Raw genomic sequence first — 27841 nt, 5'->3', positions numbered from 1 at the left:
TTTTTTTTGAGAATTTATCGTTTGAGAATATACAGAATATATTTTGAGATTATATTGACATTGATAAATACTGATTACGCGTTGACTAATTCAAATACGAATATGACAATCTTTAGTAAATTTTGTTTTCCTTTGAACTTTTAACTTTGCCATAAAAATAAGCTTCTTATTTTTCTGTAAATTGATACGAAAAACTCTTAAAAGCAATTATTTCAGTTATTCAGTTGCAAGTAGCAATTTTTACTACATCCGTGTAGGTCGCCTAAAAAAATAGAATCATTTTGATATACGTCATTAAAAAATCCAATGTTTACCAACCATTACGCACAGAGCGTAAAAACGCGGCTTACCTACATAGTATGACTAATTGACCTAATGTACCTTGTCACATATAATTAAATCTTAGCTACTGACTGTCAGATTTGTTGGTTATTGGCAAATTTTTAGGATTTTTCATAGAAAGTCGGTAAAACCCGTTCGTTTCAACTATGGTAAAATCGTAAGATTTGGTTTTTAGCTATAAAGTGCGGTTAGGAAACAATCAAGGTAATCTAGTCATCGTCTTCACTTTTTTTGTACAGGATTGTTTTGGTACATACATGTTTGTGTCCCAGTGAGTTTTTACGATAAAAACTTCAGGTATACTTAGAAAATCCCCATTGATTTACTGAATTTAGTATTATATAATGTCATAAGTTAGCTAGGTATTTATTAGGTACATACACTTATTATCATAATTTTCTTTCTTCTAATTAATAATATGTAAAACAATAACTGTTGTAAGTGCGTGTAACATCAAGTAATGTGTATCAGAATTCCTGAACACCAAAACTGAGACACTCTGTATATTAATATCACACATGCGTTGAATTAGCATTCAATGTGGATCTCGAATATTTCTCAGATTAAAATTCTAGTTAAAACACTCTCTATGTGGAAATAACGGAAAAAATTGAAAAACCCCCAGTACCCACGTGATTATGCAAAAATGTTGATAATCATAATTGCTTGCGTACAGTGCAATTGCAATATTTGCTAGTAGTTGTTGCACTAAAAATTATTTTTGTCATTTATCAAATAATTTTTCCGATAATGTTCAGTTAGTTTAACTGTGGTGATGGTTATTTAAGATTTCTGCTGTTCTGTTTTTACGACAAATTATAAAAAAGGCAAAAATGTTCTAAATGTGCAATTACTACACATCTTATGTAATTGGTCATAGTGTACCTTCAGGCTAATTATTGTTTACCAGCAATTCCTCGCTAATAACTATTTCCGATAAACTGTTGTTTTCATTTGGTTGTTAAGAGGATTTTCCTAATTTCTAGGAAACTCGTATTTCAAATTTAACACTATTATGATTGATATAATCATTTATAAAAAAATAATTGATTAATGTGAAATGTTCAGTTTTTCTCTATACATAAATAATTGGCTGTTATTATTATTTTGTTAGATTTACCAACGGTTATTACCATGACTAAAAATAAACTACCGGAATAAACAACGTTGGTTTTTTTATTGTCTCCGTTAAATAGCTCTGTAATTGTTTATGGGTGATTTACCTTTTCATTTTGCATAAATTACTTATTGCATAACGTTAGGTGGTATATGGATTCTAAAAATATCATAGATTTAATAATAAAAAACCTCACTAATTACAAGAATTTAGTATTCCTCAATAGTACCATATATGCTTAAAACAGTCATTTTCTCACTCCAATGGGGTTTTACAGTCAATTTTGTCTCTGTCCTTTCAAACAACGTTGTGCGTACAAGACTTACTTTGCACACTTGTTAGGAAATAGTAGTTTTTCTAACAAGTGTGCAAAGTACGCACGATGGCTGAATATGCACTAGACAAGGGCGGACAAGACACTTTGCACAAGAGTTAGGAACAATATTTCTTCTACGAGGAACCCCAGACTTAATTTATTTTGCAACATAAATATAATTCCGCTTTGACAGACGCTTGTCATGCACAGTTTTTTGTCATATTTTAACCTTAACGTCATTGTAACAAGTTTTGTTTTTTACTTTGTTACAAAATTGTCTATGTCGCCACTACTTCTAAAGACGAAATATCCATACTTGGTACTAAGGTTCTATAAAGTTCACAGAAAAAAACTGTCAAAATAATTAGTTAGATACTTCAGGTCATTCACAGTAAAATTATGGAATTTTTAGCTTTTTCAACTGTTAAAAATGCGGTTTTGTTCAAACTCTTCAACTTTTGTTTAATATTTTGTATATCTAATTTTAATAGTTATTTAGATTGCTTTTACACCCTGTATTTCTGAAACGAATAATTTTTGGAATAAAGTTTGAATAGCAAACTAGTTATTTTTAGACGTGAAATAAATGGATTAAGTTGCGTTAACACCCTGTATACAGCAATGAATGAAATACACAGTCCCTTGACGAAGATAAGTTTTAATTTGGCAATGGGTCTCAAGATATCAATCAGACTTTCTGATAATGTGGTCATGTGATTAACTGTCAAATGACGTCCCATTGATTCTGATGATCCTTCTCTGTGTTGAAGTTGCCATACCTGGATAATTATAACTTTTATTTTCACACTACAAATTAAACTACTATAATAATAGCCAGATTAAAACGACAAAAATTTGAATATGCCTTGGTTATGTTGTAAGTTGCTTTTAAAGTTTAATTAATAAAGGCAATTGTAAATATTTCAGTAAAAAATAAGAATTTGAAATAAATTTTATTAAAATTAAAAATGATATACAGAACAAAGTTGAAGTATTTTGGAAAAGTTATTAGAAAATGTAATAATATACAGAGAAAGTTATTTTAATATTTTTTAACGAACATTTAATTTAAAATGAAAACCGCGTAGACTATCATGTGTATAAGATAACATCACCATACCTTAGTTACATGATTTGGTAAAATTCTATGATTGATCTTGTAACTGAACTTCTAAAAATAACTAATTTATCCTTTCAGGAAATTGCAGAACTACTGTTAGACAACAACGGTTGTTCAAAATTGTAGCTAGTGCTAACAGTGACAATAAGAAATATACTAACATTTTCTGAGTGAAGATTATTCTTACCTTCAGAACAAATGACCAACTAAATAAAAAAACATAAAAAAAATAGACAAGAAGAGACAATAAAACTGTTTTACAGACGTGGACACGAATCAAATATACGATACAACAGAATTAATAGTTGGAAAACATCACTGGAAATCTGGACTTATTACCAGGAACCAGATCATTAAAAAACATCAATGGACATCTACGAAATAATTAGAGGGTTCATAATAAGGGTTCATTTGATAGGTAGGTAACATCGTTATATCTTCGGTTATACAATAACCAATCTGATCATCACTAAAACTGGTTATTTCAATTGATGGTTTGGATTTTTCGATCTGATTTACCATCAAGCATGTTAGAAATGTACATAAAAACTGATTTTAATATTGATCGACCGTACTAACAGTTTTTTGACTCATACAGGTGGTTTGACGGTATCTTTCACTCTCGAATCGCGTCATCGCCCATTTTAAAGACCGTATGCTATGGCATGGGCGTAACACTAAATGCCTAATCATAGGCTACTAAATAACTTCTATAATGAATCATGTTAATTAGCAAATTTCGAATGAGTGTTGTTAACCACAGTTCGATTAGTGTAGTAGCAAACTAATCATTAATTTAAGAAGGTGAATCAGTAAAAATCGACTCTTTGGTTGAACTACGCTACTGAACAACCTGTCACAACACGTGTCATTACCATTGAGAGAGAGATTTGTTCTAGTTTTTAATTGGTTTTCGCGAATCAGTGTCACTTAATTAAATATTCCGGACAGACTAGACGAATAAATTTTGCATTTTAATTTGGAATTATATGATTGCCGTCAGGTAGTCCATTTAGAATGGTTGGCCGGATGGACAGTTTATCACCTCTTCTCCATCATTCAGGAAGTCTAATAACCAGATGTTCAGTGGCAATAAAATTAAATATGGTTATTAGATCCCATTCAAGTATTTTATAGTAGTCATAATAATTATTGACAGTGAATGGCAGAGTGTAGGACAAAATGATCTAGTTTTAATAGAAGCCACTGTCATAAAAACTAAACTATTGATTTTTTTAAAATAAGAGAGACAAAAGTAAAGATGCAACAATACTTTGTCGAATTTCTTCTATTCTGTTGTATTTTGTCTCACCATATACCATATTTTTCAATGTAAATAAAAAAACTATTAGCTTCGTATGAACTAATATAATCCAGATTAATCTATAATCAGGAGTAAAGTTGAATTTTTCTATGTGCGCTACTTCTAACGGTCATGATCGCGGTTAAAACTAATCCTTTAATAATGACAGTTTAAGCCTGGTTTTCTAGCTTTAAAATGAGAATCCGGAAAGGTGAAATATGTTTTTACACAGACATTAGACATTCTAGATTTATGACATTTTTTAGTTTCGTTTGAAATGGCAAATTGATGTTGTTGTTTCTTTGATGCTGTTTTCTCTGTTCTATTTTCTTTTAATGACAGAAGTGACATACATTTACAATGTTGGCAAGTGTTTCTTGGAGATCAAGTAATTCTTTCACGGTGCATAGCAAATACAATCCGGCCAACTATTCTCGATTAACTGATCCCGCTTAATGGAAGAAACAACTCTAAGATCCGGAAGAAAAAATATCCTATACATCAGTTAAAAAAACGTATACCTTCATCGGTTCAGATAATAGATTTCAAAAAGTAGTTCTATAAATTTTCCTTATTTGAAAGCCAGATACTATATTTTTTAACTCTCTTTTAGAATTCCCTGGATGTAGTTTTTTCACAATGAGATTTGGTAACATATATTTTTATTTGTGCTTATTAGGGCTATCTTATTATAAGATATCACTGAAATCAACATAAAGCGCTCTAAAAATCCAATATGGCACCATAAAGAAAAAACGCCTATTTCGTAATTCCTATTGTTTTCAAGATTCTAATGGTACAGTTCTAGTTTGAATTATTGAATATCAAGTTTCCCGTTTGCTAACCCATTTTACTTCTTCCTTAAATACATTTTTTATTTTATGTAACTCCCTTTCGTTGTGTAACTTGCTGTGCTTAGTTTGTTACATAAAATTTAGTGTAATAATCTTTTCCTTTGGTTTATAAGTTAGTAGTTTTGACATTCTTCAGCGCTCCTGAAAATTTTGGCAATTTATTTGTAAGAGTATGTTTATGCCAACTTGTTCTTTCAAATTTTTTTTTACTAGGTTTTACTAGGTTAATTTTTAGTACTAAGCAAAGTGTACCTACCATATATTAAAAGTTAACGAATGACATACTAATTTCAGTTTGAAATGTACTAATGTTCATTCCCAAAATTGGGGTATGATGTTCTTACCACAAGTAAACACAATTTTGTACGCCTAATATTAAGTTACATATACTATTTGCAAAACCTATTATAAATAATAGACGGAAACTGGGAATCACCCAACATGTTTTACAACTCATTTATTTATTGTGTTTACAAAGCTGTAACAGGATTCTCTCCTCTTATACAATTTCTAACATAATAACGTTTCTTGGTACGGTTCGATGTGAAAATCACAGCTCATCAGTGTGTTATGCAAAGAATGTGTTGATTTTCCTACATTTGCATCAAATTTCTTGGAAAATTTCCGAAATGCGTTCTCATAAACCCGGGTTACCATAATAATGTGACTCAGGTACAACTGGAAATTACAAAATGTGCCAGGTCGTAGCCAGTTATTAACCAAACCGATGATCGTTTCATGTGTTGCATGCAAATCTTAAATACACACACATATTAGCGAACGGATGCTATAAAAATGTGAATCATCAAAATCAGATGTCTCTATTATTATCGGCTACATTTATTTTTGTTGCAATTTGATTGTTTTGTATGCTACTATTAGAACACAATCTTTGATAACATCAACTTTTGATAAATGATCCTAAATTTAGTTTTAGCAAACTCTACAACTCTCAATATTTGTGGTGAAGTACCTAAATCTTTGCTTTGTCTAGACATGGAGGTATCAAGTTTTTAAACATCTATTTTTAGAATTTTGGTATTACCAGTTTTGTAGAGCATACAAGACGAAACTTAATTCCACTTCCATAACATTACCTGATCATTGAACCACACAATTCCAACATTGTAACCTGCTGACTCAATTTGGTAAAAAATATGTACGCTTTTAAATGCTTTGTCATAGTTTAATAACATAGTGTCTTATTTAATGAGGGAATTTTGATGACTAAATTTACTCTATTACAATTAAAAACATTTAATTAACAATCAAAGCAGTATTAAATTTTCTGTGCCATCCTTTTTTTTTCATAATGTATTAAAATACAGGTTTTTAAATTACGGGGTCTCCTAATCGCAAATTATGGGTTTTGTTCATATTTGGTTGTCAAAACTTTTAAAATTAATAAGTAGTTAGTCATTTCAAAGTCTGAATGGATATTTGGCGGCGCTTTTGGCGGCCAACTACAAGTACCCTATTAGATTCCGCAAAGGTTTGCTTATTCATTCATTCAATTTAAAGATGTCTGAATGGATTGGGTTCGAGCCACTATATTCGATCCCTGTTGTTATGACTGATTGTTATTTACGTTGTAGAACCATTATTATAATAGCGAATTGATTAGTATTTTATTTATGAATTTATTAAACTAGATTACAGGATTGGACATTAATGTGTTTTTTGACCTTTTGAGGATGTTTTTGAAAACTTTTAACACACTTTAAAAGTAAAAAAATTGAAATATTCGGGTAGTTACTAATAAAAGTTTTAGTTAGCCTAGTTATTTGGTTTTGTAGTACTACTGCTATACAGGTTTGATATCAGTATTGGTGATCACTTTTTTGAATTCATGAACGCACTGCAAGCATTTTCAATCCGGCATCTGATTTCTTTGTCTGATTCCCTGTTTTTACACAGCCACGTTCCCATTTACTCGCTCTATTGGTTGATTCTCATATGTTAGGCTTGAGTTTTCAAATTCTTGTGGCTTTCGAGTAATTATCATGAATTTAGTCTTCTTGGTGTTGATATTGAGGCCCATGTTCTTACTGCATTTCTCGACAGTCCCAAGCATATCCCGCAAATCCTCCATGTTATCTGCAATTAGAACTGTGTCGTCCGCATAACGAATATTGTTGACTCATACACCATTCACCTTTACGCCCACGTTGCGTTCTTCTAGGGCTTCCTGAAAGATGGCTTCAGAATATAAATTTAAGGGTGGTGGCTCTCCAGAACACACCCTTGTCTGACCCCTCTACAAATTGGTCTTGCTTCTGTGAGATCGTTACCAACTCTGACTTCAGCCATTTGGTTCCAGCGGATGTCTTTTTGGTCTATGTGCAATCTATTTAGAATTTGCATCAGTTTATGATGTTGGACTCTGTCGAACGCCTTGTCATAATCGATGAAACACAGCATTATGTACTCTCTTTGATTGTTGCAGTTCTGAATCAGTACTTGAGTCGCAACTAATGCTTCTCTCTTGCCTAAACCTCGTCTGAATTTAAATTGTGTGGATCCGATTTTTTTTTCGCACTTTATTGATATTCTGTAGTGGATAATCTGAAGAAATATCATCAGTGTGGGACTAATGAGGCTGATTAGTCTGTGGTCCTCACATTTTGTTGCATTATTCTTTTTCGGCAAGGGGACGAAATTCCATGTTAACCATTTGGTGGGATATTCGCCTGTGTTATAGATTCGATTAAATATCGTCTGAAAAACTGTGATGCTTTTGTCGTCCAATAGTTTGAGCAACTCTACAGGTATGCGGTATGGGCCAATCGCCTTTCTATCTTTGTATGTATTGATCGCTCTTATAATTTCTTCTTTTTTGATGGGAGGTCCCGAGAGGACTTTGTCGTCTACATTTTCAACAGCAGGTCTTTCATCAGCAAAAAGGTTGCTAATATAATTTTCCCATTTGATTTTACGCTGTTGATCATCCTGCACTAATTTTCTCTGATCGTTTTCTACATTAGAGAATGGACTCTTTCTATATACTCCTGCAGTCTCTTTTATCTTTCTATGTAGGTTGAAGTCATCGTGTATTCTTTGTAGTTGTTCTAGTTCTTCACACTGTTGTTTCAGCCACACATTCTTAGCGGTTCTTATCTTCGTTTTAATAACTTTCTGTTTTTTTTTGTAGTTATCACCATTCCCTTTGTTCTTGTACCCTCTTCATTCCTCAAACAGCGCCAGTATCTCATCTGTCATCCAATCGTGTTTCCATCCAAAAGTAGTATAGTAGAAATATAATATAATTATAGATTGGACACTGAGTTAATTGAAGACGTAACTGCCGATGGTGACTAAATTGTTAAAACTAAACGTGATAAAACACAAACCTAAATAATTGACATGAGTAAACGTTCAACGTACGGTAAAAGAAAGTTATTTTTCTTCTTGAAAGCTTAAACTTCACTATTCACTGAGACCTCTCTTGGAAATTTACCATCCCACACTTCTCCACGTCGAGAAGGTCTTTTTCTTCTTCAGATCTTCTATTTTGTAAAAAGACCAACACTAAACTAACCTTATCAGAGGACAGTGGCAGCCTGTCCTTCACCAGTTGTTACTAACTTCCTTTGTTTGAGTCATCCATTTTTTGTAGTCTACTTTCTTTTTCATATAGGTACTTACCTCAGTTTACTCTCTCACTCCCCCATCTTGCATTTCTTGCCATACTCTCTGCCATGTTCATATTATCTCCCATTCCAAACGGATTTTATTTCTTTTGCTCGCCAAATCCAACAAATCTTTTCATTCTTTCAACCAACGGGCCCCAAACAGGTAAATTTCTCAGCACTCAATAATCTGTTATTGTCTTACATCATTAAACTCTTCACATCTCCCTTTTTCCTCCATTGCCAGATCAACACTAATACTCCACTCTTCTACATTTGCCTCTATATTTCTCTTTGACTGTTCTTCATTTGGAGCTTCATCAAATAACTTTTATCCTCTTTCGCTTTATTTCTTTATCATTTCACTCTATATTTCTTAAATCTGGCAACTAAATGCTACGGAATTGTATTTAGACACTGCGAGAGTTAGAATGTTTCAGTATAACACTTCCAAATATACATTTTTAGGCATTTTAAATGATTTGAATTTTTTTTTCAACCTTCATGTTCAAGTGTTATATGTATCTTTTTCTTTTAACTCCCTGTACCGTAAAAACAAAGTGTTTATGTTCATACAAACAACAATTTTGGACGTAAAACGCAATCCTAATATTAATCCAATTAATTTTGAATTACATGTCGAACTTACTTTCCATTTAAAGCTTTTGTTATTAACGGACTTGTCAGATTGACAGTTACATATAACAGCTCCCTTTAAAATATACATTTATGTGTATTGAGTTTTTTTTATAAAAGTGACGTTATTCTAGGTGATTTGTTTTAAGTGGTTTGCACTGTAGATAAATGTAATATACAACCAGTTAAGTTTTACTATTTTCTTTCAGTTAATTGTGGGAGTTCCTATGATTCAAAACCACGTAAGTTTTAAGATAATAAGTTACTCACACTCACATTTTTATTAATTACTACGAGTTGGAGCACATTCATTCACTTTTAGGATAATTGAGCTTGCGTCCAGAATGAATTAATTAAGCCTAATTAGTTTTATGAATCGTATGACGCAAAAGTTTTGTCATATTAAGTTAATAAAAAAGGTCAGGTTTCCGTATTATTGACTATTTGTTCAATGACAGAGTTATGCAAGGTTTAAAACTGAGTCAGTCCAAAGGTAGCATAAATCAACCATCTAAATTAGGACATTCGGTAACGGTCTAATTCCTACGTTAAAAATGTGATGGTGGTTTTTATATGATCGGCTAAGATGAATCAATAATGTAAATCAAGTGTGTCATAAGTGTCGCCTACAGGAGTACGAATTAACGCATTAACCGGAAATAGCATTGATTCACAGTGGATCGAATTATAAATGAAGTGCACAAACCTCATTTTGTTTGTTTTCAAGAAGTAATTCAACATAGTTTACACGGTGTTCCGCGTTTGACGTGACAATCAAAACACTGTAATCAATTAATAAAGTTTTGGCCGCAGGATCTTTGTAATACTGATCCACTGTTTACTAATAGTGGCGCCTAAATTCCTTATTACTTATCAGAGTCCTCGCTTTGAACTACCCACATCTGGCGCTCAATACATTTTTAGCTGCCCAAACATTGATATACAAAAATAATTTTGTATAATGTGGTGTAATATACATTAGACTATTTATAGAATATTTGTTTTGTCAAAAACTGCTACCAAACTAAAGTTTTGGTCAATATTAGTGTTAAATCGTATATTATGTTTATCTAACGTTATAATTTATACACTCAAAAGAAAACAAGGTTTTTTTTATTGTTATTAAAAATGTAAGAAACCGGTTATCCTATTCGGTTATCATGTATCATCTTTTTTAGGCTGTCTTCTCTTCTGGCTAATTCTCTAACTTCAATCCGAAATTACTATTAACTTCTTTAGCGCAAGTGTAATGTGTAAACACGTAAAGAAATGTGCATGTATTTTATTTAACGCTTTATTTCCTAGACCAAACAATTGCGTTTTTTTTTTTCAATATGCCATGTGTCAGAAAAACATAGTTAGTAAATTTGTTTTGTTTGCTCATAAAATTATTATATTTTAATGTGTCTAATGAGAGTTCATCCAAAAATGCCGATTATAGGAATAGCAGCAGTAGTTGGAGAAATGATGTTAGGGAGTGTAGGGACCACTGTTTAGGAAATCATGCATAAAGGTTGCCATAAAAACAGCTTGAATGAATATTACTGTTATTTTACAAAAAGTGTCCTTTTTTAGGAAAAGATTGATCTGTGATTTTGATTGAAAGGTTTTCTAAAATTTTACATGCACGAAACTTTATTTTGTGGACTATATCCCGGCGTATGTGGGATTGAGTTAAGTTTTTAGGGTAATTTACTGTTGATTGTGTGACATTTCAGTGTCTTTTTTATGGAAAAATTTCAATATTTACAACATAAACGGAAATAGTATTAAAACGACAGCACAACTGTGTTCATCTAAAGAAGAAAACCTTGCGTGTTGCGTATGCCTAGCAGCGTTGTTTCATCAACCGGTTCACTTGGTTCATTAGCCACTAATACGATATGATTGTTGTCTTGTATATATCTGTAACAGCTAATGAGAACGATTATCTGGTTCTTTTAAGCACGCAATGCTTCTTTAAGTTATTGGGCTTGCCGGCCTTCCTTATATGATATACTCGGATGAAAAAGTCTTTCAAACCTAACACATAATTTAACTGTAAAAATGTTGTACCAGTATAACATAATAAGTGATAGTTTAGTAACAATAACAAAAGTACAGTCAGTAGTGGTCAGTCTATAGAAAATGTCTCTCAAAGTAGGTTAACATCACAGTAGTAGTACACAATAATAATTGTTGTTTATTGTAGTTTCAAATAGTTAATAGGTTTTATGCCAATTACATACCTGTAATAACCCTGAGTTATTACATATACCTAGAGTTAGGATTAAAAAGCACTAAAATCCCGAAATAAAGCGCTTAAAAAGCATAAAAATCTGTAAAAAGGCACAAAACTCTTTCAGAGAAGCATTTTTTTAGTCAAGGAAAATTTTATACGGTTTTGAAAATTTTCTAAATTCTTTTGAACTACTTAAGGAGCATTTGGAAGGTTTTTGCACAGTTTCAAGAACATATTAAAGGTTCTGGACTGCTTTAGAAGTATTTGAAAATTCTTATAGGCTGTTCTAGAATTTTTTGGAAGCTTCTAGATTGTTTTTATCTTTTGAGAGCTTCGCTAGACTAGTTAAAGAGCATTTGGAATTTTGTTTTGACTGTTCTAAAAGCTTTTGGAAGCTTCTAGACTATTTTGAAAGGTTTTCGACTGTTTTGGAAGCATTTAAGAGTTTCTGTAGTGTTTTGAAATCTTTTTAGATTACTTTAGGAGCATTGAATGTTCTGGACTGCTTTTAAGGCATTTAAAACCTTGTAGACGGTTCTACAAACTTATGGAAGCCTTTAAACTACTTTAGAAGCATACGGAAGCCGTTAACCTGCCTTGAAATTTTTTGAGAGCTTTTAGACTAATTGAAAATCATTTGGACGCCTTTAAAGTGTTCTAAAAGATTTTGGAAGTTTCTAGATTGAGAAGCATTTTGAAGTTTCTGTAGTTTTAAAACCTTTTTAGACTACTTTATGAGCATTTGGAAAGTGTTTGGAAAGTTTAAAAAGCATTGAAAGTTCTGGAAAGTTTTTAAGGCATTTGAAACCTTGTAGATGGTTCAAGAACTTTTGGAGGCTTTAAAACTGTTCTAAAAGCATACGGAAACTTTTAAAGTATCTTTAAATATTTTGAGAGTTTCTAGACTGTTCTAAAAGCGTTTGTAAGACTTTCAACTGCTTTAGTATTTTGGAGTTTCTGTAGAATTTTGAAATCTTTTGAGTACTTTAGGAACATTTGGAAGGTTTCTGGAGAGTTTAAGAAACATTGAAGGTTTTGAACTGCTTTTAAAGCATTTGAAAACTTATGGAAGCTTTTAAACTGCCTTAGAAGCATACGGAAACTTTTAGACTGCCTTGAAATTTTTCGAGAGTTTCTAGACTAGTTGTAGATCATTTGGAAGCCTTTAAAGTGTTCTAAAAGCTGTTGGAAGCTTCTAGACTATTTTGAAAGGTTATTGACTGCTTAAGAAGCATTTTGGAGTTTCTGTAGTGTTCTAAAACGTTTTTAGACTACTTTAAGAGCATTTGGAAGGCGTTTTGACAGTTTAACGAGCATTAAAGATACTGGATGCTAGAGCTGTTAAGGCATTTGAAATCTTATAGACGGTTCTAAAAACTTTTGGAAGCTGTTAAACTGCTCTAGGAGCATACGGAAGCTTTTAGACTGTCTTGAAATCTTTTGAGAGCTTCTAGATAAGTTGAAAAACAATTAGAAGCTTTTACACTGTTCTAAAAGATTTTGGAAGCTTCTAGATTATTTTCAAGTTTCCGACTATTTTAGAAGCATGAAGGTTCTGGACTGCTTTTAAGGCATTTGAAACCTTGTTGACAGTTCTAAAAACTTTTAAAGGCTTTTAAACTGTTCTAAAAGCATACGGAAAATTTAAGACTGTCTTAAAATGTTTTGAGAGCTTCTAGACTGTTCTAAAAACTTTTGAATTTCTTTGTAGTATTTTAAAATCTTTTTTCACTACTTTAGGAACATTTGGAAACATTTGAAGAGTTTAAGAAGCATTGAAGGTTTTAAAGCATTTGCAAACTTATAGACGGTTTTACACACTGCATACGGAAGCTTTTAGACTGCTTTGAAGTTTATTGAGGGCTTCAAGGCTAGTTGAAGATCATTTGGAAGCCTTTAGAATGTTCTAAAAGCTTTTGGAAGCTTCTAAACTATTTTGGAAGGTTATAGAAGCTGTTAAACTGCTCTAGAAGCTTCTAAACTGTCTTGAAATCTTTTGAGAACTTCTAGATAAGTTGGAAAATATTTGAAAGCTTCTAGGCTGTTTTGTAAGCTTTGGCAAGGTATTTTAGAGCTTCTATAGTGTTTTGGAATGTTTTTAAATTTTTTTAGACTACTTCAATAGCATTTGGTCAGTTTAAATTTGTAAATTGATACTTCACAATTTGCAACAGATAATTTGTATGTTTTTGTCTCTCAGAAGCCTTCAATATCTCAATATATCGATTGCAATTGTAAATTAACCAATACAAGAAATAGCAGCAAATAAGCACCAAAAACTAAATTAAGCACGAAAAAGGCAAAAAAAGCATAGAAAAATCTGTCAAATGACGTGTTTTTGCGTAGATCAGACATTATATGTCAAAGGTTGGTTGTTTTCATTATTTACAAAAAGCCAAATTCATTGAAATCCGTACTCTACACCTCAGACTGAACAATTAGTATCATCAGACTGGTGCTGATTTATAAGAAAAGAGTTTTAGAAAAAAATATAAGTACAAAAAAAAGATGAAAAACAAAAAGCTTTCTCCACAATAAAATGTTTTTCGACGACTTACTTTGAAAGTACCTCATGTACGCTTCCATTTAGAAGCAGAAAGGGGTTATTTGCCGCGCGCGAGCAGAAAGAGAGATTTTCTGCTCTAGAGCGTTTTCGCTTTCTACTAACAATCTACTCACCAACTTTTTTCGGCGTTTCCATAACAACGCTTGACATACCTGTTTGAAATAACCACATTCCGTCAAAGTGATTTATCGGTGACAATGAGTTCGAGCGACGAAAATGATGTGAGTTGTCCTTCTAATCCACCCCACAGCAGTCGTCGAAAAAATATCGTCTATATTTCGAGCCAAAAGTACTTTTGCCGCTTTTACATGATTGCAGCGTTCGGCTTCGCCTCAAGCTGCAAATTTCATGTGCAAGCGGCAAATATATACTTTCCGCTCTTAATATAGAATATACTATTGTTGTGGAGAAGGTTTTGCGTTTTTCATCTTCCTTTCGTATTTTTACACCTCCTCTTTGAGAACATCTTCAAGTTTAAATGAATAAGTATTCTACTAGCATGTAATTTACTACTACTCTCTCGACGAATAATGTACTAATATACTATTCTCCAGTGTAAAAAATAACATTTTCCACTAAAAATCCTCAGGTGTAATAAGTTAATGAATAATTTAGCGATTATCATCAGATTAGCTCTATATAAATAGAATAAAATCCATGAAAACAATGGCCCATTAAATAACCCAATTTGATTCATTGAGAGTTTGACGCCACACCGTTTTTCTACGAAGCATCGACACTTTATCTGGAAGTCGCGTGTGTCACCATTATTTTCTAAAAAACCTAAAAAAATCCCATTAGAAAAATAACGTTATTCATAGAAATCGGTGTAGCCTAAAAAATGACTAGGAATATACTAATTTAGGCAGGACACGCCTACGTTTTTGCGGAACTCATTGACTATAATAGATCGAATTACAGGTAATTCCCATGGGATGTTTTATAATTAAATGTTCCACAAATTTTCTGTCGTAATATAAGCAAAGTTGAGCATTAAGGAAATAATAATTTAGTTTATTTAAATCTATGTGATGGGTGATTAAAAATTCAAAATATATTCAAAAAAACAAAAAAATAAACCTAGGTCAGTAAACGCTTCGTTTCCAAGATACAGAGTATTGCATAAAAACTCATTTAAAAAAACGTAACGGAATTGAACAAGGAACTGACAGAAAATATCCTTAGTTTTCAATGGTGTACCAAAAAGAAGACATGACTTTTGCAAAAATGAGCACCCTGTAGCTGTTTCACAAAATGCTCTGAATTTTGAAACACAGTGGAAACTGGAAGATTTGGTTTTTTTCTTGTACTAGTTGATCATCTACGAATTCACTTGATTTAACATTCCTGAACAATTTTGTAAATTTGCTATACAAGTAGGAATTAAACAACAAACTCTCTTTAAACATTTTTTAAAAAATATTCTTAAAAACTGAGTAGCATAGTTACGTACCTACTCTTCATCACAAAATTGCCTAAATTGTTTGCACCTGTTATGTGCACATATTTTCCTTCGCTTACCACAAGATTCAGTGTCGTATTAGGAAAATGTTTAATAATTTCAGAATTAGTTTAGGTCTGTTAATAAGTAGAAATTAACGAAAAACTGAAAAAATTATTACTACAAATTTAGCAGTTACGAGCCTGTTTTTTTCACAAAATTTATCACTGAATTCAGTACCGCATTACAGGAATTTTTTTATACTTATGTTTTAAGAATATTTTTGTAACAAACCTGTTTTTGTACAGAATTTACTTACATTATTATATTAAGTAAAGCTATCAAATTTTTATTTATAAATAAATATACAGATTGCAGTAAATTGAATCCTAATTTCGACAGTGCACATTTGACAGTTTAAAACTCCATTATTTTGCTAGTTAAAGCATGATTCAATTTATCCTTTGGTGGCACTGTCAATTGTTTTTTGTCCATCCGGTATAGTGATATACTAAAAACTGCAAAATAAAAGGACAATTTTTTTAGTAATAAAGATAAATTGAACTAGGTAACGATTAATTTGAACTACTACACTAAAAATTTCAATTTAATTTTGATGGTTTCCATTTCAATAACGTTTCGATACTTGCATACTGATTCACTTTTTGAATATTTTTTTGACCATCCTGGATAGTCAAAAAGACAAATAACAGTATAATTTAATAATAAATTCAGATTTCTCAAATTGAAGTCTGAATGCCATAGTTTCTAGTTTAACATTCTGACTTGACAGTTACAAGGTTATTCAGAATACATGTCATTCTGTAACTCTTTAAATCTTCTGTTGACCACTCTGTATAGACATATAACGGAAGGTGAAGTAACAAAGTTATTTAATAATACAAGAGAACAAACTAAACCAAAATTTGATTATTTTCGGGAAATTCTAGTCATTGAGGAATACTGTTTTGATAGTTTTCTTGTATTAAGCAAAGTGTTGAGAAATTGACAGTGAAACACAGGTTAGGTTTAGGTTTTTATTTATTTGAGATCTTTGTAAAGTTTAATTTTACTGTAATTTTAGTACTGTTGCAGTATAATTACAACTTCCAATCTTAAAGCACAAAACTGGTAAAACAACTTTCAGACTCAGTGCAAAAACTATCGTATTTTTTCTTTTTTCTATATTTTTAGTGAACTACGTTATGCTTTGGATAATGGGTTTTGTGGTTCAATTCTACGACGCTTTGATTGACAGGTTGATTCTTATACAGGGTGTTCGGGTTTAGTGTGTTTTGACAGGAAAATTCCATTTCTTGGTAAGATAGGAAACGGACTACTGTATACATGTTTAGAGGTCGATTTTTGGAAAAATATTATTCGAATTTCGCCCATTTTGAAAACTCTTAACAACTTTTTTGTTTGCTAAAATATCGAAGTAAAACAAAAACATTTTTAAAGTACTTTTTCGACATGATTTCATTGGCGTGCTTAGTTTTTTGCTACTGCCTTTCGTTTTCTCAATGATTGACATAATTTGGTAGAGTTGTTTATTGTCTTCCTTTTTTTTTTCGTTCTGACTGTAAATTAAAATTTCTAACTTCATTTAAATTGCCATTCTCTTTATTACAAGATTGGGCAGTTATTTGATCATTATTTTCTCATAATCAACGATAAAAGTAAAATGATTTTATTTATTTTTATTAACCAATCAATACTATTGAGACTCAAAGTCAAAGTTTTAAAAAAATGTTGTTTTAATAATAACCCTGTATTGTCTACTGCAAGTATCCTTGAGCAAAAAATTACTATTTCTATGATTTCTTATTAACCATTTAGTATTATAAAAACATTATAGATTAATTGGTTATGATTTAAAGTTACAGTTCTCAGGGTATTGTAACCCAAATATACAGGAACGTACCTACGTAAGTCTTTACGACAAATTGCAAAAAAAACTGAGATGCGAAAATAAAGAAGCATTTGCGTGTAAATAAACAGCCTTAATACAGGCTGTCAACAAGTCCCGGTAATTGTCCCATATAAGTATATTTAAAGTATTTAATGATGCCATTACTCGTATTATTTTGTTTATGGTATCCGACTAATTGGCGTAACTACGTCAGATTGTCTTCCAGCATCAAATTCCTACAGGATGGTCTGCTTTCAAGATCTGCTACATTGTATTTTAGTACCATTCTGTAGTGCCTTTGTGTAGATGTTGCTCTATTAACCGATACTTATGTTTGTAAGCGTTATATGACTGCCGTCAACTGTCAAATATCATTTACAATATGTCAAGACGTGATGACCTATGATACAAGTGACGTCCAACTCAGAAATAAGGTCCCTAAATTTTTGCTTAATTACAGTTTTACCTTTTTTCTGATTTGGACATTTTTAAAGTATTTTTGATGCTTCTCAATTGAAGGTATGGTGATAATGGAATTCCTTTGAATTAAATCATCTATGACACTAATTTAAAATTACGTATTATTTTACCACCACCGTTAGTTTACTACAGTATGTAACATTTTGAAAACTAGTAATGTTCCAAGATACACGAGGGTCATTGTGGTGACCCAAACTTTCACATTGAAAAGGGCATAAAGCATATAACCCACGTGACCACTGGTCGAGTTATCTGGTTCTCACCATCTAAGGAATGCACCCGGAGTAATATTTCACTTCGGGTGTAATATTGCACCGCATGGCGGTATACACAAACGAATGTACTCACCCGATTGTAAATCAGAAGTGACAACAAGGGAAAATAAAGATGTTTACTGTTCGGACATGCAGTTACAGACCATTTGACTTACGACACGTTACAAGTTTTGCAGGAGTACCGGTCGTATATGATGTCCCATTTGACGACCGGCTCCGTTGAGTTCAGTCAAATTATGAGTAATTTTTTAAAGCTGTTTTTCAAAAAGGGCAAATTGCTGTAAAACAAGGTATACTGAGTAATTTAGTAAAATAAAACATGAATAAAACTTTGACCAATAGTAATATAGTGTTTTTAATGTAAAAAAAATAATGAAAATAAAATATTACCAGAATAATGCATGTTTTAGTACATTTCAGATTGTTTAACATATGAAAATCAGTCTGGCAAATTAAATTTATAATAAATTAAAAATAATATTTCAGAAAACTAATATTAAATCGTCGTCGGCATCAATTCGGCCGTTGTACGTAATCAGTGATTCTGACGTTTTTAAACTGCATTTTTTTGCTAACTGACTAGTTCAGGGCTATTTCGCTCTTTTTCACACACGCAGTTATTCAATTTAACTTTTTTACTTGAACTGCTCTAGTTAACTCGGCTATTTATTGTTTTTTAGTTAAAAGAAAGCCCAAATTACGAACTACAATTCGACCTTCGAATGAACCTTCTAGCTGTCATAGTAACCAAGTAAGGAGCTGCCAAACTGTGACTATTTCTAGTACAGTTACACATACACATCTCGGTTATTTGTAATTTTTGAAAGAAAATTATATTTAGTTAAAGAAAGTCAATTTAACGAGCTACATTTTGACGTTGGAAGAAACCTCCTAGCTGTCACAAGGACCTAATTAAGAGCTGTCATATTGTGAGACCTTCAATATTTCTAGGACGCTGTTACACTGTTGTATTTCTTCAAGTCAAATATTTCACTTATTTGTAATTTTTCAAAGAAAATTGTATTCAGGTAAAATAACAAAATTACGAGATACATTTTGACGATTGAACGAACCTCCTAACTGTCACAAGAACCGAGTTAGGATCTGTTAAATTGTGACATCTTCAATAAAACTTGTTTAATTGAACTGCTCTAATTAACGACCAATATCTCGGTTATTTACGGTTTAAAAAAAATATATATTAAGTTAAAAAAATACCAAATTACGAAGTACATTTCGACGTTTGAACGAACCTTCTAGCTGTCATAGTAACCAAGTAAAAAGCTGTCAAACTGTGACTATTTCTAGTACAGTTACACTGACGTATTTCATGTGAAAATATCTCGGTTATTTGTAATTTTTGAAAAAAAATTGTATTTAGTTAAAGAAAGTCAATATAACGAGCTACATTTTGACGTTGTAAGAAACCTCCTAGCTGTCACAAGGACCTAATTAAGAGCTGTCATATTGTGAGACCTTCAATATTTCTAGGACGCTGTTTCACTGTTGTATTTCAAGTCAAATATCTCACTTATTTGTAATTTTTCAAAGAAAATTGTATTCAGGTAAAAAAACAAAATTACGAGATACATTTTGAGATTGAACGAACCTCCTAACTGTCACAAGAACCGAGTTAGGATCTGTTAAATTGTGACATCTTCAATAAGACTTGTTTACTTAAACTGCTCTAATTAACGACCAATATCTCGGTTATTTACGGTTTAAAAAAAAAATTATTAGGTTAAAAAAAGACCAAATTACGAAGTACATTTCGACGTTTGAACGAACCTCTAGCTGTCATAGTAACCAAGTAAGGAGCTGTCAAATTGTGACACCCTCACTATTTCTAGTACAGATACACTTTGTATTTTATGGGAGAAGAAAATTGCATTCAGTTAAAAGAAAGTTAATATTACGAGCTACATTGTGACGTTTGAAGAAACCTTCTAACTGTCATAATAACCGAGTTACGAGCTGTCAAATTGTGACATCTTCAATAAAACTTGTTTTCTTGAACTGCTCTAATTAACGATCAATATTTCGGTTATTTGTGATCTCTAAAGAACATGCTTAAGTCGAGTGTAGCAAAACGGTTACCAAACCTAAATTTACCAGAAAAATCGAATTTTTTTTTCATTATTAACTTGGTTTAATTTTGCTTTGGATTTTGTTGATATTTAGTTTGCCTTTACTATGTGGAAGTTCTTTCTTAGTAACCTAACCTAACCTAACTTCACGTAAGATGGTTAACAAGCAAGAAATAAACTTCATACTAATGCATACTAATTGTTAATAGTTATTTACCTAACAAGTGCGGGAAGCGACACTTTTCCGCGCGCTCATTACGGTTGACTTGTTGAGTTCGGTCCGCTAGCAAGTGCGGAAAAGACACTTCTCGCACCTATTAGGTACAATGTTTTTCCTACGATCCAGCAAAAAACTGGAATGCAAACATTAGCATTTAATAATATTTATGTCATGCTCTATGTAGATGAAGGGGAAGTTGAATTTCTCTATCTCTCTTCTAACAATAGAAAACCAGTCGTTAATTTCTGACAGGTGGGTTGTCAATTTAAATTTATAAATATTTTTTTGCGATCCATACTTATGCCACCATACTTACTTAAACTATAATAATTCAACGAAAGACATTAATTATGCAATCAAAATCGTGCGGTAATAGTTATTTACATTACTAGTGGGGTATGAGCATTTTTATAGTCACGAGTGGGAGTGTTGCCACGACGAGGTCGTAGACCGAGTTGTGGTGATCACACGAGTACGTTAATTTGCCATACCCCACGGGTGATGTACAACATTTTATCTACGACCATCAGAAGCAGCGTAAAGTAAGAAAAAAATTCATATTTTGTGCAATGTGAACTATTTAGGAACGTCTCGTATATGCTTGCTACGGGTAGTTATTTGTTACCCTTAAATTTTGTCATCTACGCTGTACTGTTTTGGTGTTGTTGCTATGGTGGCCATTTGTTTCCACATATCACTTAAGCGACAATTTAACAGTGTCAGTCACAAATTTTTAAAAGTACATTTCGTTATGAACATGTCTGAAGAACTTCCGTCAGATATTGAAGAAGCTGCCGCAAACGTGGTATCTGGCTTGTTGCCTGCCAAGTCAAAGGAGAAATATGAAAAAATGTATCAAAGTTATGTTTAAATTCAATAAACAATTACAGCAGAAATTTTCATTTAAAGTTGTTTTATCGCACTAGTGCGATAAAATCGATTATTATCGCACTAGTGCGGTAAAATCGCTCATTACGTAACTCAAAATGAGCTATGTAATGAATGATTACCATGCTAGGAGTAGATAAAAATACTTTACCACACTAGAGCAGAAAAGTGCTACTTTTGCCATAAAAAATCGTCAGAAAATCGTATGAAAATTTAACAGACATGATGTACAGTAATGTCTGATTGAGTTTTGTTACATGGTACGCTCTGTAGTCAAGTTGGCAAAACCATCATTTTAATGGACAGAAAAAACAAACAATTTAAAGCAATAAAACAACTTGACTCCTTACATTTATTCTTTCCAGCTATAAAATAAATCTTTAATTCAAGGTTTTTAAACATTCCAGTAGCGTCATGATACTAGTATCGACAGATTCTCTACTGCAGAAGGTAGGTTTATATCAATGTGTTTCAAATATAAAATGTAGTTTAGATTTGTTTATTCCTTTTATTGGTACCACTTTTTCAATCATTAATTATTACTGATTGTACAGTACAGGGTGATTGATTGAATTTTGACCACCCCCTTAACTTTCTTAATTTTGATTTTAGCAAAAAACGTTAAATACAAACCCAGTAGATATTTAGGTCTACTTTATTTTTAGTTAAACAGTTATTATACAGGGTGTCCCAAATTTGAGTAATAAACCAAACTTATGTTTTTTTAAATACGATGACCAACTTTTTATCCGATATTTGAATTCTACGTCAAATTCTAGGCCTAATTGATGTAAAATGTCTGTATCGATATTCAACTGTTTCCGCAGCAGCGTCCTTGATTGGTTGAATTTTGACCACCCCCTGAACTTCTTTAATTTTGATTTTAGCAAAAAACGTTAAATACAAAACTAGTAGATATTTAGGTCTACTTTACTCTTAGATAAAGAGTTATTATACAGGGTGTCCCAAATTTAAGTAGCAAACCAAACATGTTTTTTTTAAATACAATGACCAACTTTTTAATCTATATTTTAATTCTACGTCAAATTCTAGGACTAAATGTTTTCGCAGCAGAGTCCTTGATTGATTGAATTTTAACCACCCCCTTAACTTCCGTATTTTTGATTTTAGTAAAAAAACTAGTTGTAGCAACAGTTATAGATATTTGGGTCTACTTTTACTCTTATATAAACAGTTATTATACAGGCTGTCCCAAATTTGAGTAACTAAATTAAACTTTGATCACATAGTCGAGGAAACATTGTTAAAGTAACAGATGCTGCGGAAACAGTTGAATATCGATACAGACATTTTACATCAATTCCTAAAATTTGACGTAGAATGCAAATATCGGATAAAAAGTTGGTCATTGTGTTTAAAAAAACATAAGTTTGGTTTGTTACTAAAATTTGGGACACCCTGTATAATAACTGTTTATCTAAGAATAAAGTAGACCTAAATATCTTCTAGTTTTGTATTTAACGTTTTTTGCTAAAATCAAAATTAAAGAAGTTAAGGGGGTGATCAAAATTCAACCAATCAACGACGCTGCTGCGGAAACAGTTGAATATCGATACAGACATTTTACATCAATTAGGCCTAGAATTTGACGTAGAATTCAAATATCGGATAAAAAGTTGGTCATCGTATTTAAAAAAACATAAGTTTGGTTTATTACTCAAATTTGGGACACCCTGTATAATAACTGTTTATCTAAAAATAAAGTAGACCTAAATATCTACTGGTCTTGTATTTAACGTTTTTTCCTAAAATCAAAATTAAGAAACTTAAGGGGGTGGTCAAAATTCAATCAATCACCCTGTACTTGCCATTACAATTCCAAACGTACACTTCCAGAAGGTTTGTGCTTTTTGGAAGAGACCAAGAACACTGAAACACATACCTCTCACAGCGACCTCTACAGGTCCAGCAACAGGGTATTTTTATACTACAAATAAAGGTTAGTCCGTGTCAAATATCATGTTTCCTAAACCTACAGAAACCCGAATCATTTACAAGTCATTGCTTCACAAGATCCTCCGCAATTCTTACGACAGACGCGATGATTCTAAAACATCACGGTGGATAGAAGTGGCAGAAGGGTATATTGAAGAATCTATCAAAAACAAAGCCAAGAACATTACTAGAGGATTTTAAAAGAAAAAGATCCAGATTCAGAGTTCTATCCCGGACTACTTGAAATCGATTGTACAATCAATTTTCCAAGAATCTTGAGGTGCTTAATCATATCCCGGAAACCAAATGAAGAAACGCTGTTCATTCATATACATCGGAGTAGCTTATTCATAAAAATCTTACAAGGTTAACAACCATCTCGCATGCTGCCAACGGGACATGAACTTTGAAAAATGTTTAATTTCAAGTTGAATGCTATTAGAAATTTTGTTTATCAAGCACAATCTCCACCACGCCACTAAGTCTCCGGTCGAACAATCCAACAACACCTGTTATTATTTATTTCTTTGAAGAATTTGTCGTCTACTGCAAATTAGTGTCGGTACTCTGTTTTTCTCCAATTACTTATAAGCAAAACCGACTAAGTTAAAAATACCGAGTCAATGACTAAGATTAAACCGTCTTAACGGCAAAAATGGATTTAGGTAAGCCTTTTCATAAGAGGATTTACTTTCGGGACGTCACTGGATTGGGTAGCTTTATACCGCCCTTGTTGTGCCACCATACCCTCAAGAGAACACTCACCTACAATAAATCTAGTTGTCACAAGCGACCTTAATCCGGTGTGAAAGAAAGCGAGCTACAACACAATGGGCTAAATTTACCTTTGAGTTAATATTTTGCCGCTTCTGCCCAAATAGCTGGACAGTCACCAACCCCCTGTGAAATTATCGAAATCGGTTAAATTGGAAAAAGCAGTGGCGTCGGCGGATGTTGTCAAAAACTTATAGTTCATACATCATCATAACATAACAGAATATATTAATTAATATAAGATAAGATTAATATTAATTAATATTTAGATAATATTAATAATGACTCTCAATATTGATCAAAGATCAAAATATTGAAACATCACAGTATTTTATTGTCTTCTAACAAATTTTTAATAAACTTGTTCAACGTCAAATACAATAAATTTTCCTAAGTCTTTACTAATTCTTCTACCTTATTTTGTTCGCGGTTCAGATCAATTCTATACGGTTATAATGGCAAAGAAATAAGTAGGTAAGTAGAAATTTCTCAAAAGTTTCACATTCATGTTTTAACCATTCATTTTTCGCTATTCTAATCTTTGTTCGTATTTATTTTTGAACATTTTGGTAGCTGTCCTTGTTCGGTTGGTTCTTGAATATCCTGCGTTCATCCATCAACAAAAGAATTTCGTCTGTCATCCATGCATGCTTGTGTTCCCGTGTCTTACACCCTATTATTTTTTTAGTTGTGTTCATTACGATATTTTGGGTCTCTTTCCATATATTAGGTAGCTTAGGTCTTCGCCTGCTTCTATTTTTGCTGTGACTGTTTTTATCCCCCGGTTTATTTCTTTACTTGCAGTATCCCTAAGCTCAAGCTGTTTTTGTTGTAATGGCTCGTAGGCATATTTACTTTGCGGGGCTAAATTTTTGTGCATTGCTATTCTAGTTTTAAGGCAGGCCAGAAGCAAGACATGATGAGAGAGTACATCTGCTCCTGGGTATGTGCAGGCTCTGGTGACATAGATTCCAAAACGTCTGTTGATAAGGGTAAAGTCTATCTGGTTACGCACTATGTTGTTTGGTTTGTCTGCTGGAGACTTCCACGTGTACAGACGGCGAAGTGGTATTTTCATATTCTACTCTTGGCAGAATTGTAGCAGTCTGTCGCCTCTATCATTTCGATCTCCTAATCCAAAAGCTCCAACTAGGTCCTCAGATCTACCTTTCCCTATTTTGGAATTGAAATCGCCCATTATAATGTTCATCTCATGTTTTTTGGTGAGTTTGAGTAGTTCCTTTAATCCTTCATAAAATGTTTCAATCTCCTGTTCCGTTGACTCTGCGGTAAGGGCATACGTTGGGATAACATTCAGGTTAACGGGTTTGGTTTTAAGAGAGCTAATCTGTCGGAGTATGGGAAGAAGTCTAAAGAACAATGTCTAAAGTACTAGCGGATAATTTATCTGCAATAAATATTCCCACTCCATTTCGGTGGTTCCTGTTTTGGTTGCCTGAGTAGTAGAAACGGCCTCCATTGACAGTACACATTCTGTTGTCCGGCCACCAAGTTTCTGAGACTCCCAATATATCTATGTCTAGTCTCTTGATTTCTTGAGTTAAATTTGCTAGCTTGCAAATAATCTTTGTACGTTCCAGGTCCCTATATTGATATTTTTTTGGGCATTTAATCTTTGTATCCTGGTTTCATTGGATTCATTCAAAACTTTTTGAACATGTGTTCTTTCAAGAACATTTTGAATTTAACGGCGTCATCATGTGGTGCTCTTGGGAAGTATAATGGAGGTGATTTTGCGTTATCTTTCTTCATGGGTATGAAATTACATTTCCTTAATTTCCGTTCTAACGGTTATACCGCCAGAGCCAGAGCCTCGTCTGTTATCTAGCAGGGTGTGCCGGATGGTCTATACCCCGGAAGGACATCACTCGTGCAGGTGAGGTTGACTTTTGGGCTGTTCTTGCCTTCGCCCCTTACACCACGATTGACAAACATTGATAGGAAATCTGATTGTAGTACACTAATGAATACTGTTTAAAAAGGCAATTAATTTTCTATGCTGAAATTATAGTTTCAGAGTAGAACTGGTTTTCCCAGGAATTGTTAAAATATAGATCTATCAATCGCAATCAATTTAATTGACCATATTACTGACCGTTTCCAGGCCACTTAAAATAAAAAATATTTTATTTGTGAAAGACAAAATTTCAAATACTGTAATATCAATGTTACGGCCAACAAATCTAGGGCTTTTACTTGTTTCGTCGTATTCAGGGTTAATGACAAGTATCAATGACAATAATTTGAATAATTCTACGTTTTTTACTTTCTTTTTCAGTAATTAATCATATATTTCAAAGTTTACATTCTAAAATAATCCGTTTTCTTGCCATTTTTGTTGTTGGTTTTATTTATTGTAGTTCTGTCTCTTCAGTTTCTTATTTTCTTGTTAGACCATTAATATTTTTCAGTTGCTTGTAAACATGCTACCAATTTTTATGCATTTTGTGAAGAAAGTAGGATGGGACTTTAGGATGTGTTGATGGAACCCATATAGCCATAACACAACCATTCCATCATGAACAGCTTACACCTCAAAAACAATAACTAATAGATTCATTAACACTTTAACTAAAAACTCAAAAACAAAGAAAGGGGGGTGCAAACACAATCAATTGGTCCCCAACACAACCTTATTGACACATGTTGACACTGACGGGCATAAAGGTTAAAAAACAAAACATTTGAATTTTAGAAGACGACGGAAAAGAAAGATTGACAAATACAAAATTTCATAGCCGCAAGAGAGATAAAATCATAGCAAGACCTCATTTGGTCTTTCTATTTTACACAACCCGAATAGCTACGTTGAGTGCCGATCTTCGCCAATTGAAACGTAGAGAGTACCATATATTACGTTAGAGAAGGGTTTTCTATGATAGCAAAGAAATTTCCTTGCTATTCGTTAGAGAGTTCGCCTTCTGAAGCACTGTCATTGCCAATTGTCAATGAATATGTTTCTGTTATTTGTCAGCGTGTGCGTCAGACACTAAAACAGAAATTTTTTAAAATTAACCTTGGATTATTGAAACTTGGTCTTATGCCATTTAGGATTGGCAAATTCATTGCAAAAATGCAAAAAGTTGCAATACTTTGTATTCTTATCTATTAATTAAATGTTCTTAAAACAGTACAGCAAAAAACCGAGATTGCACTACCAATTGAAAGCACCATCATTATATTTAAAAAAAAAAACAAACAATGAAACCTCTCTCAACATTCTTGTAGATTCAAGTTCAATAGACGCCCCAAATAACAATGACACGCTAAACATGACAAATTTTGATGAGGATGATTCGGTTAAAATCAAAATTCGACACATGTATTATTCTAGCTTTACTAGTTGTTAATTTTAACACCTAGAACCCATGTTCAGCCTTGAAAGCACTCTACCCTGTTAATGTGCAAAAACCTCTTAAGCTACCAATAGTTAATAATACCTGAAGATTACCACCTTTTAAACATGAAACGACAGATCCGGATTTCACATTTTGATGGCTAGTAAATAAACTTCTATTTACATCCTTGAGGTAAAGTACAAGTTAATTAAAGTCTTATTAATAAAGTCCTATAAAAGTAAATTAAATAGCTGTTTCAAAGTCAGTGAAATATCATTGTTCCTACTGGAAAGAGTGGTAAATTCCGGTTCTGACATAGCAGTACACGTGCGGTAGGTCTTCATC

At 32.5% G+C, this 27841-nt stretch overlaps 1 long non-coding RNA gene across 1 annotated transcript in view; it reads right to left on the bottom strand.

Annotated features, from left to right (window-relative positions):
• LOC145725166 (uncharacterized) overlaps window positions 1–27083 on the bottom strand; it is a 245324-nt gene extending 218241 nt beyond the window's left edge. The window contains exon 1 of the long non-coding RNA XR_014177185.1: window positions 26425–27083. This is a non-coding gene — a long non-coding RNA (uncharacterized LOC145725166). The remainder of the gene's footprint in view (window positions 1–26424) is intronic.
• Window positions 27084–27841: the final 758 nt, after the last annotated feature.

Source organism: Ips typographus, linkage group LG2 (genome assembly GCF_016097725.1).
Source record: "Ips typographus isolate SLU linkage group LG2, UJ_Ityp_2.0, whole genome shotgun sequence".
Lineage (NCBI taxonomy): Eukaryota > Metazoa > Arthropoda > Insecta > Coleoptera > Curculionidae > Ips > Ips typographus.
The sequence above is the reverse complement of the archived record's forward strand: the minus strand, read 5'-3'. Positions and strand labels throughout refer to the sequence as shown.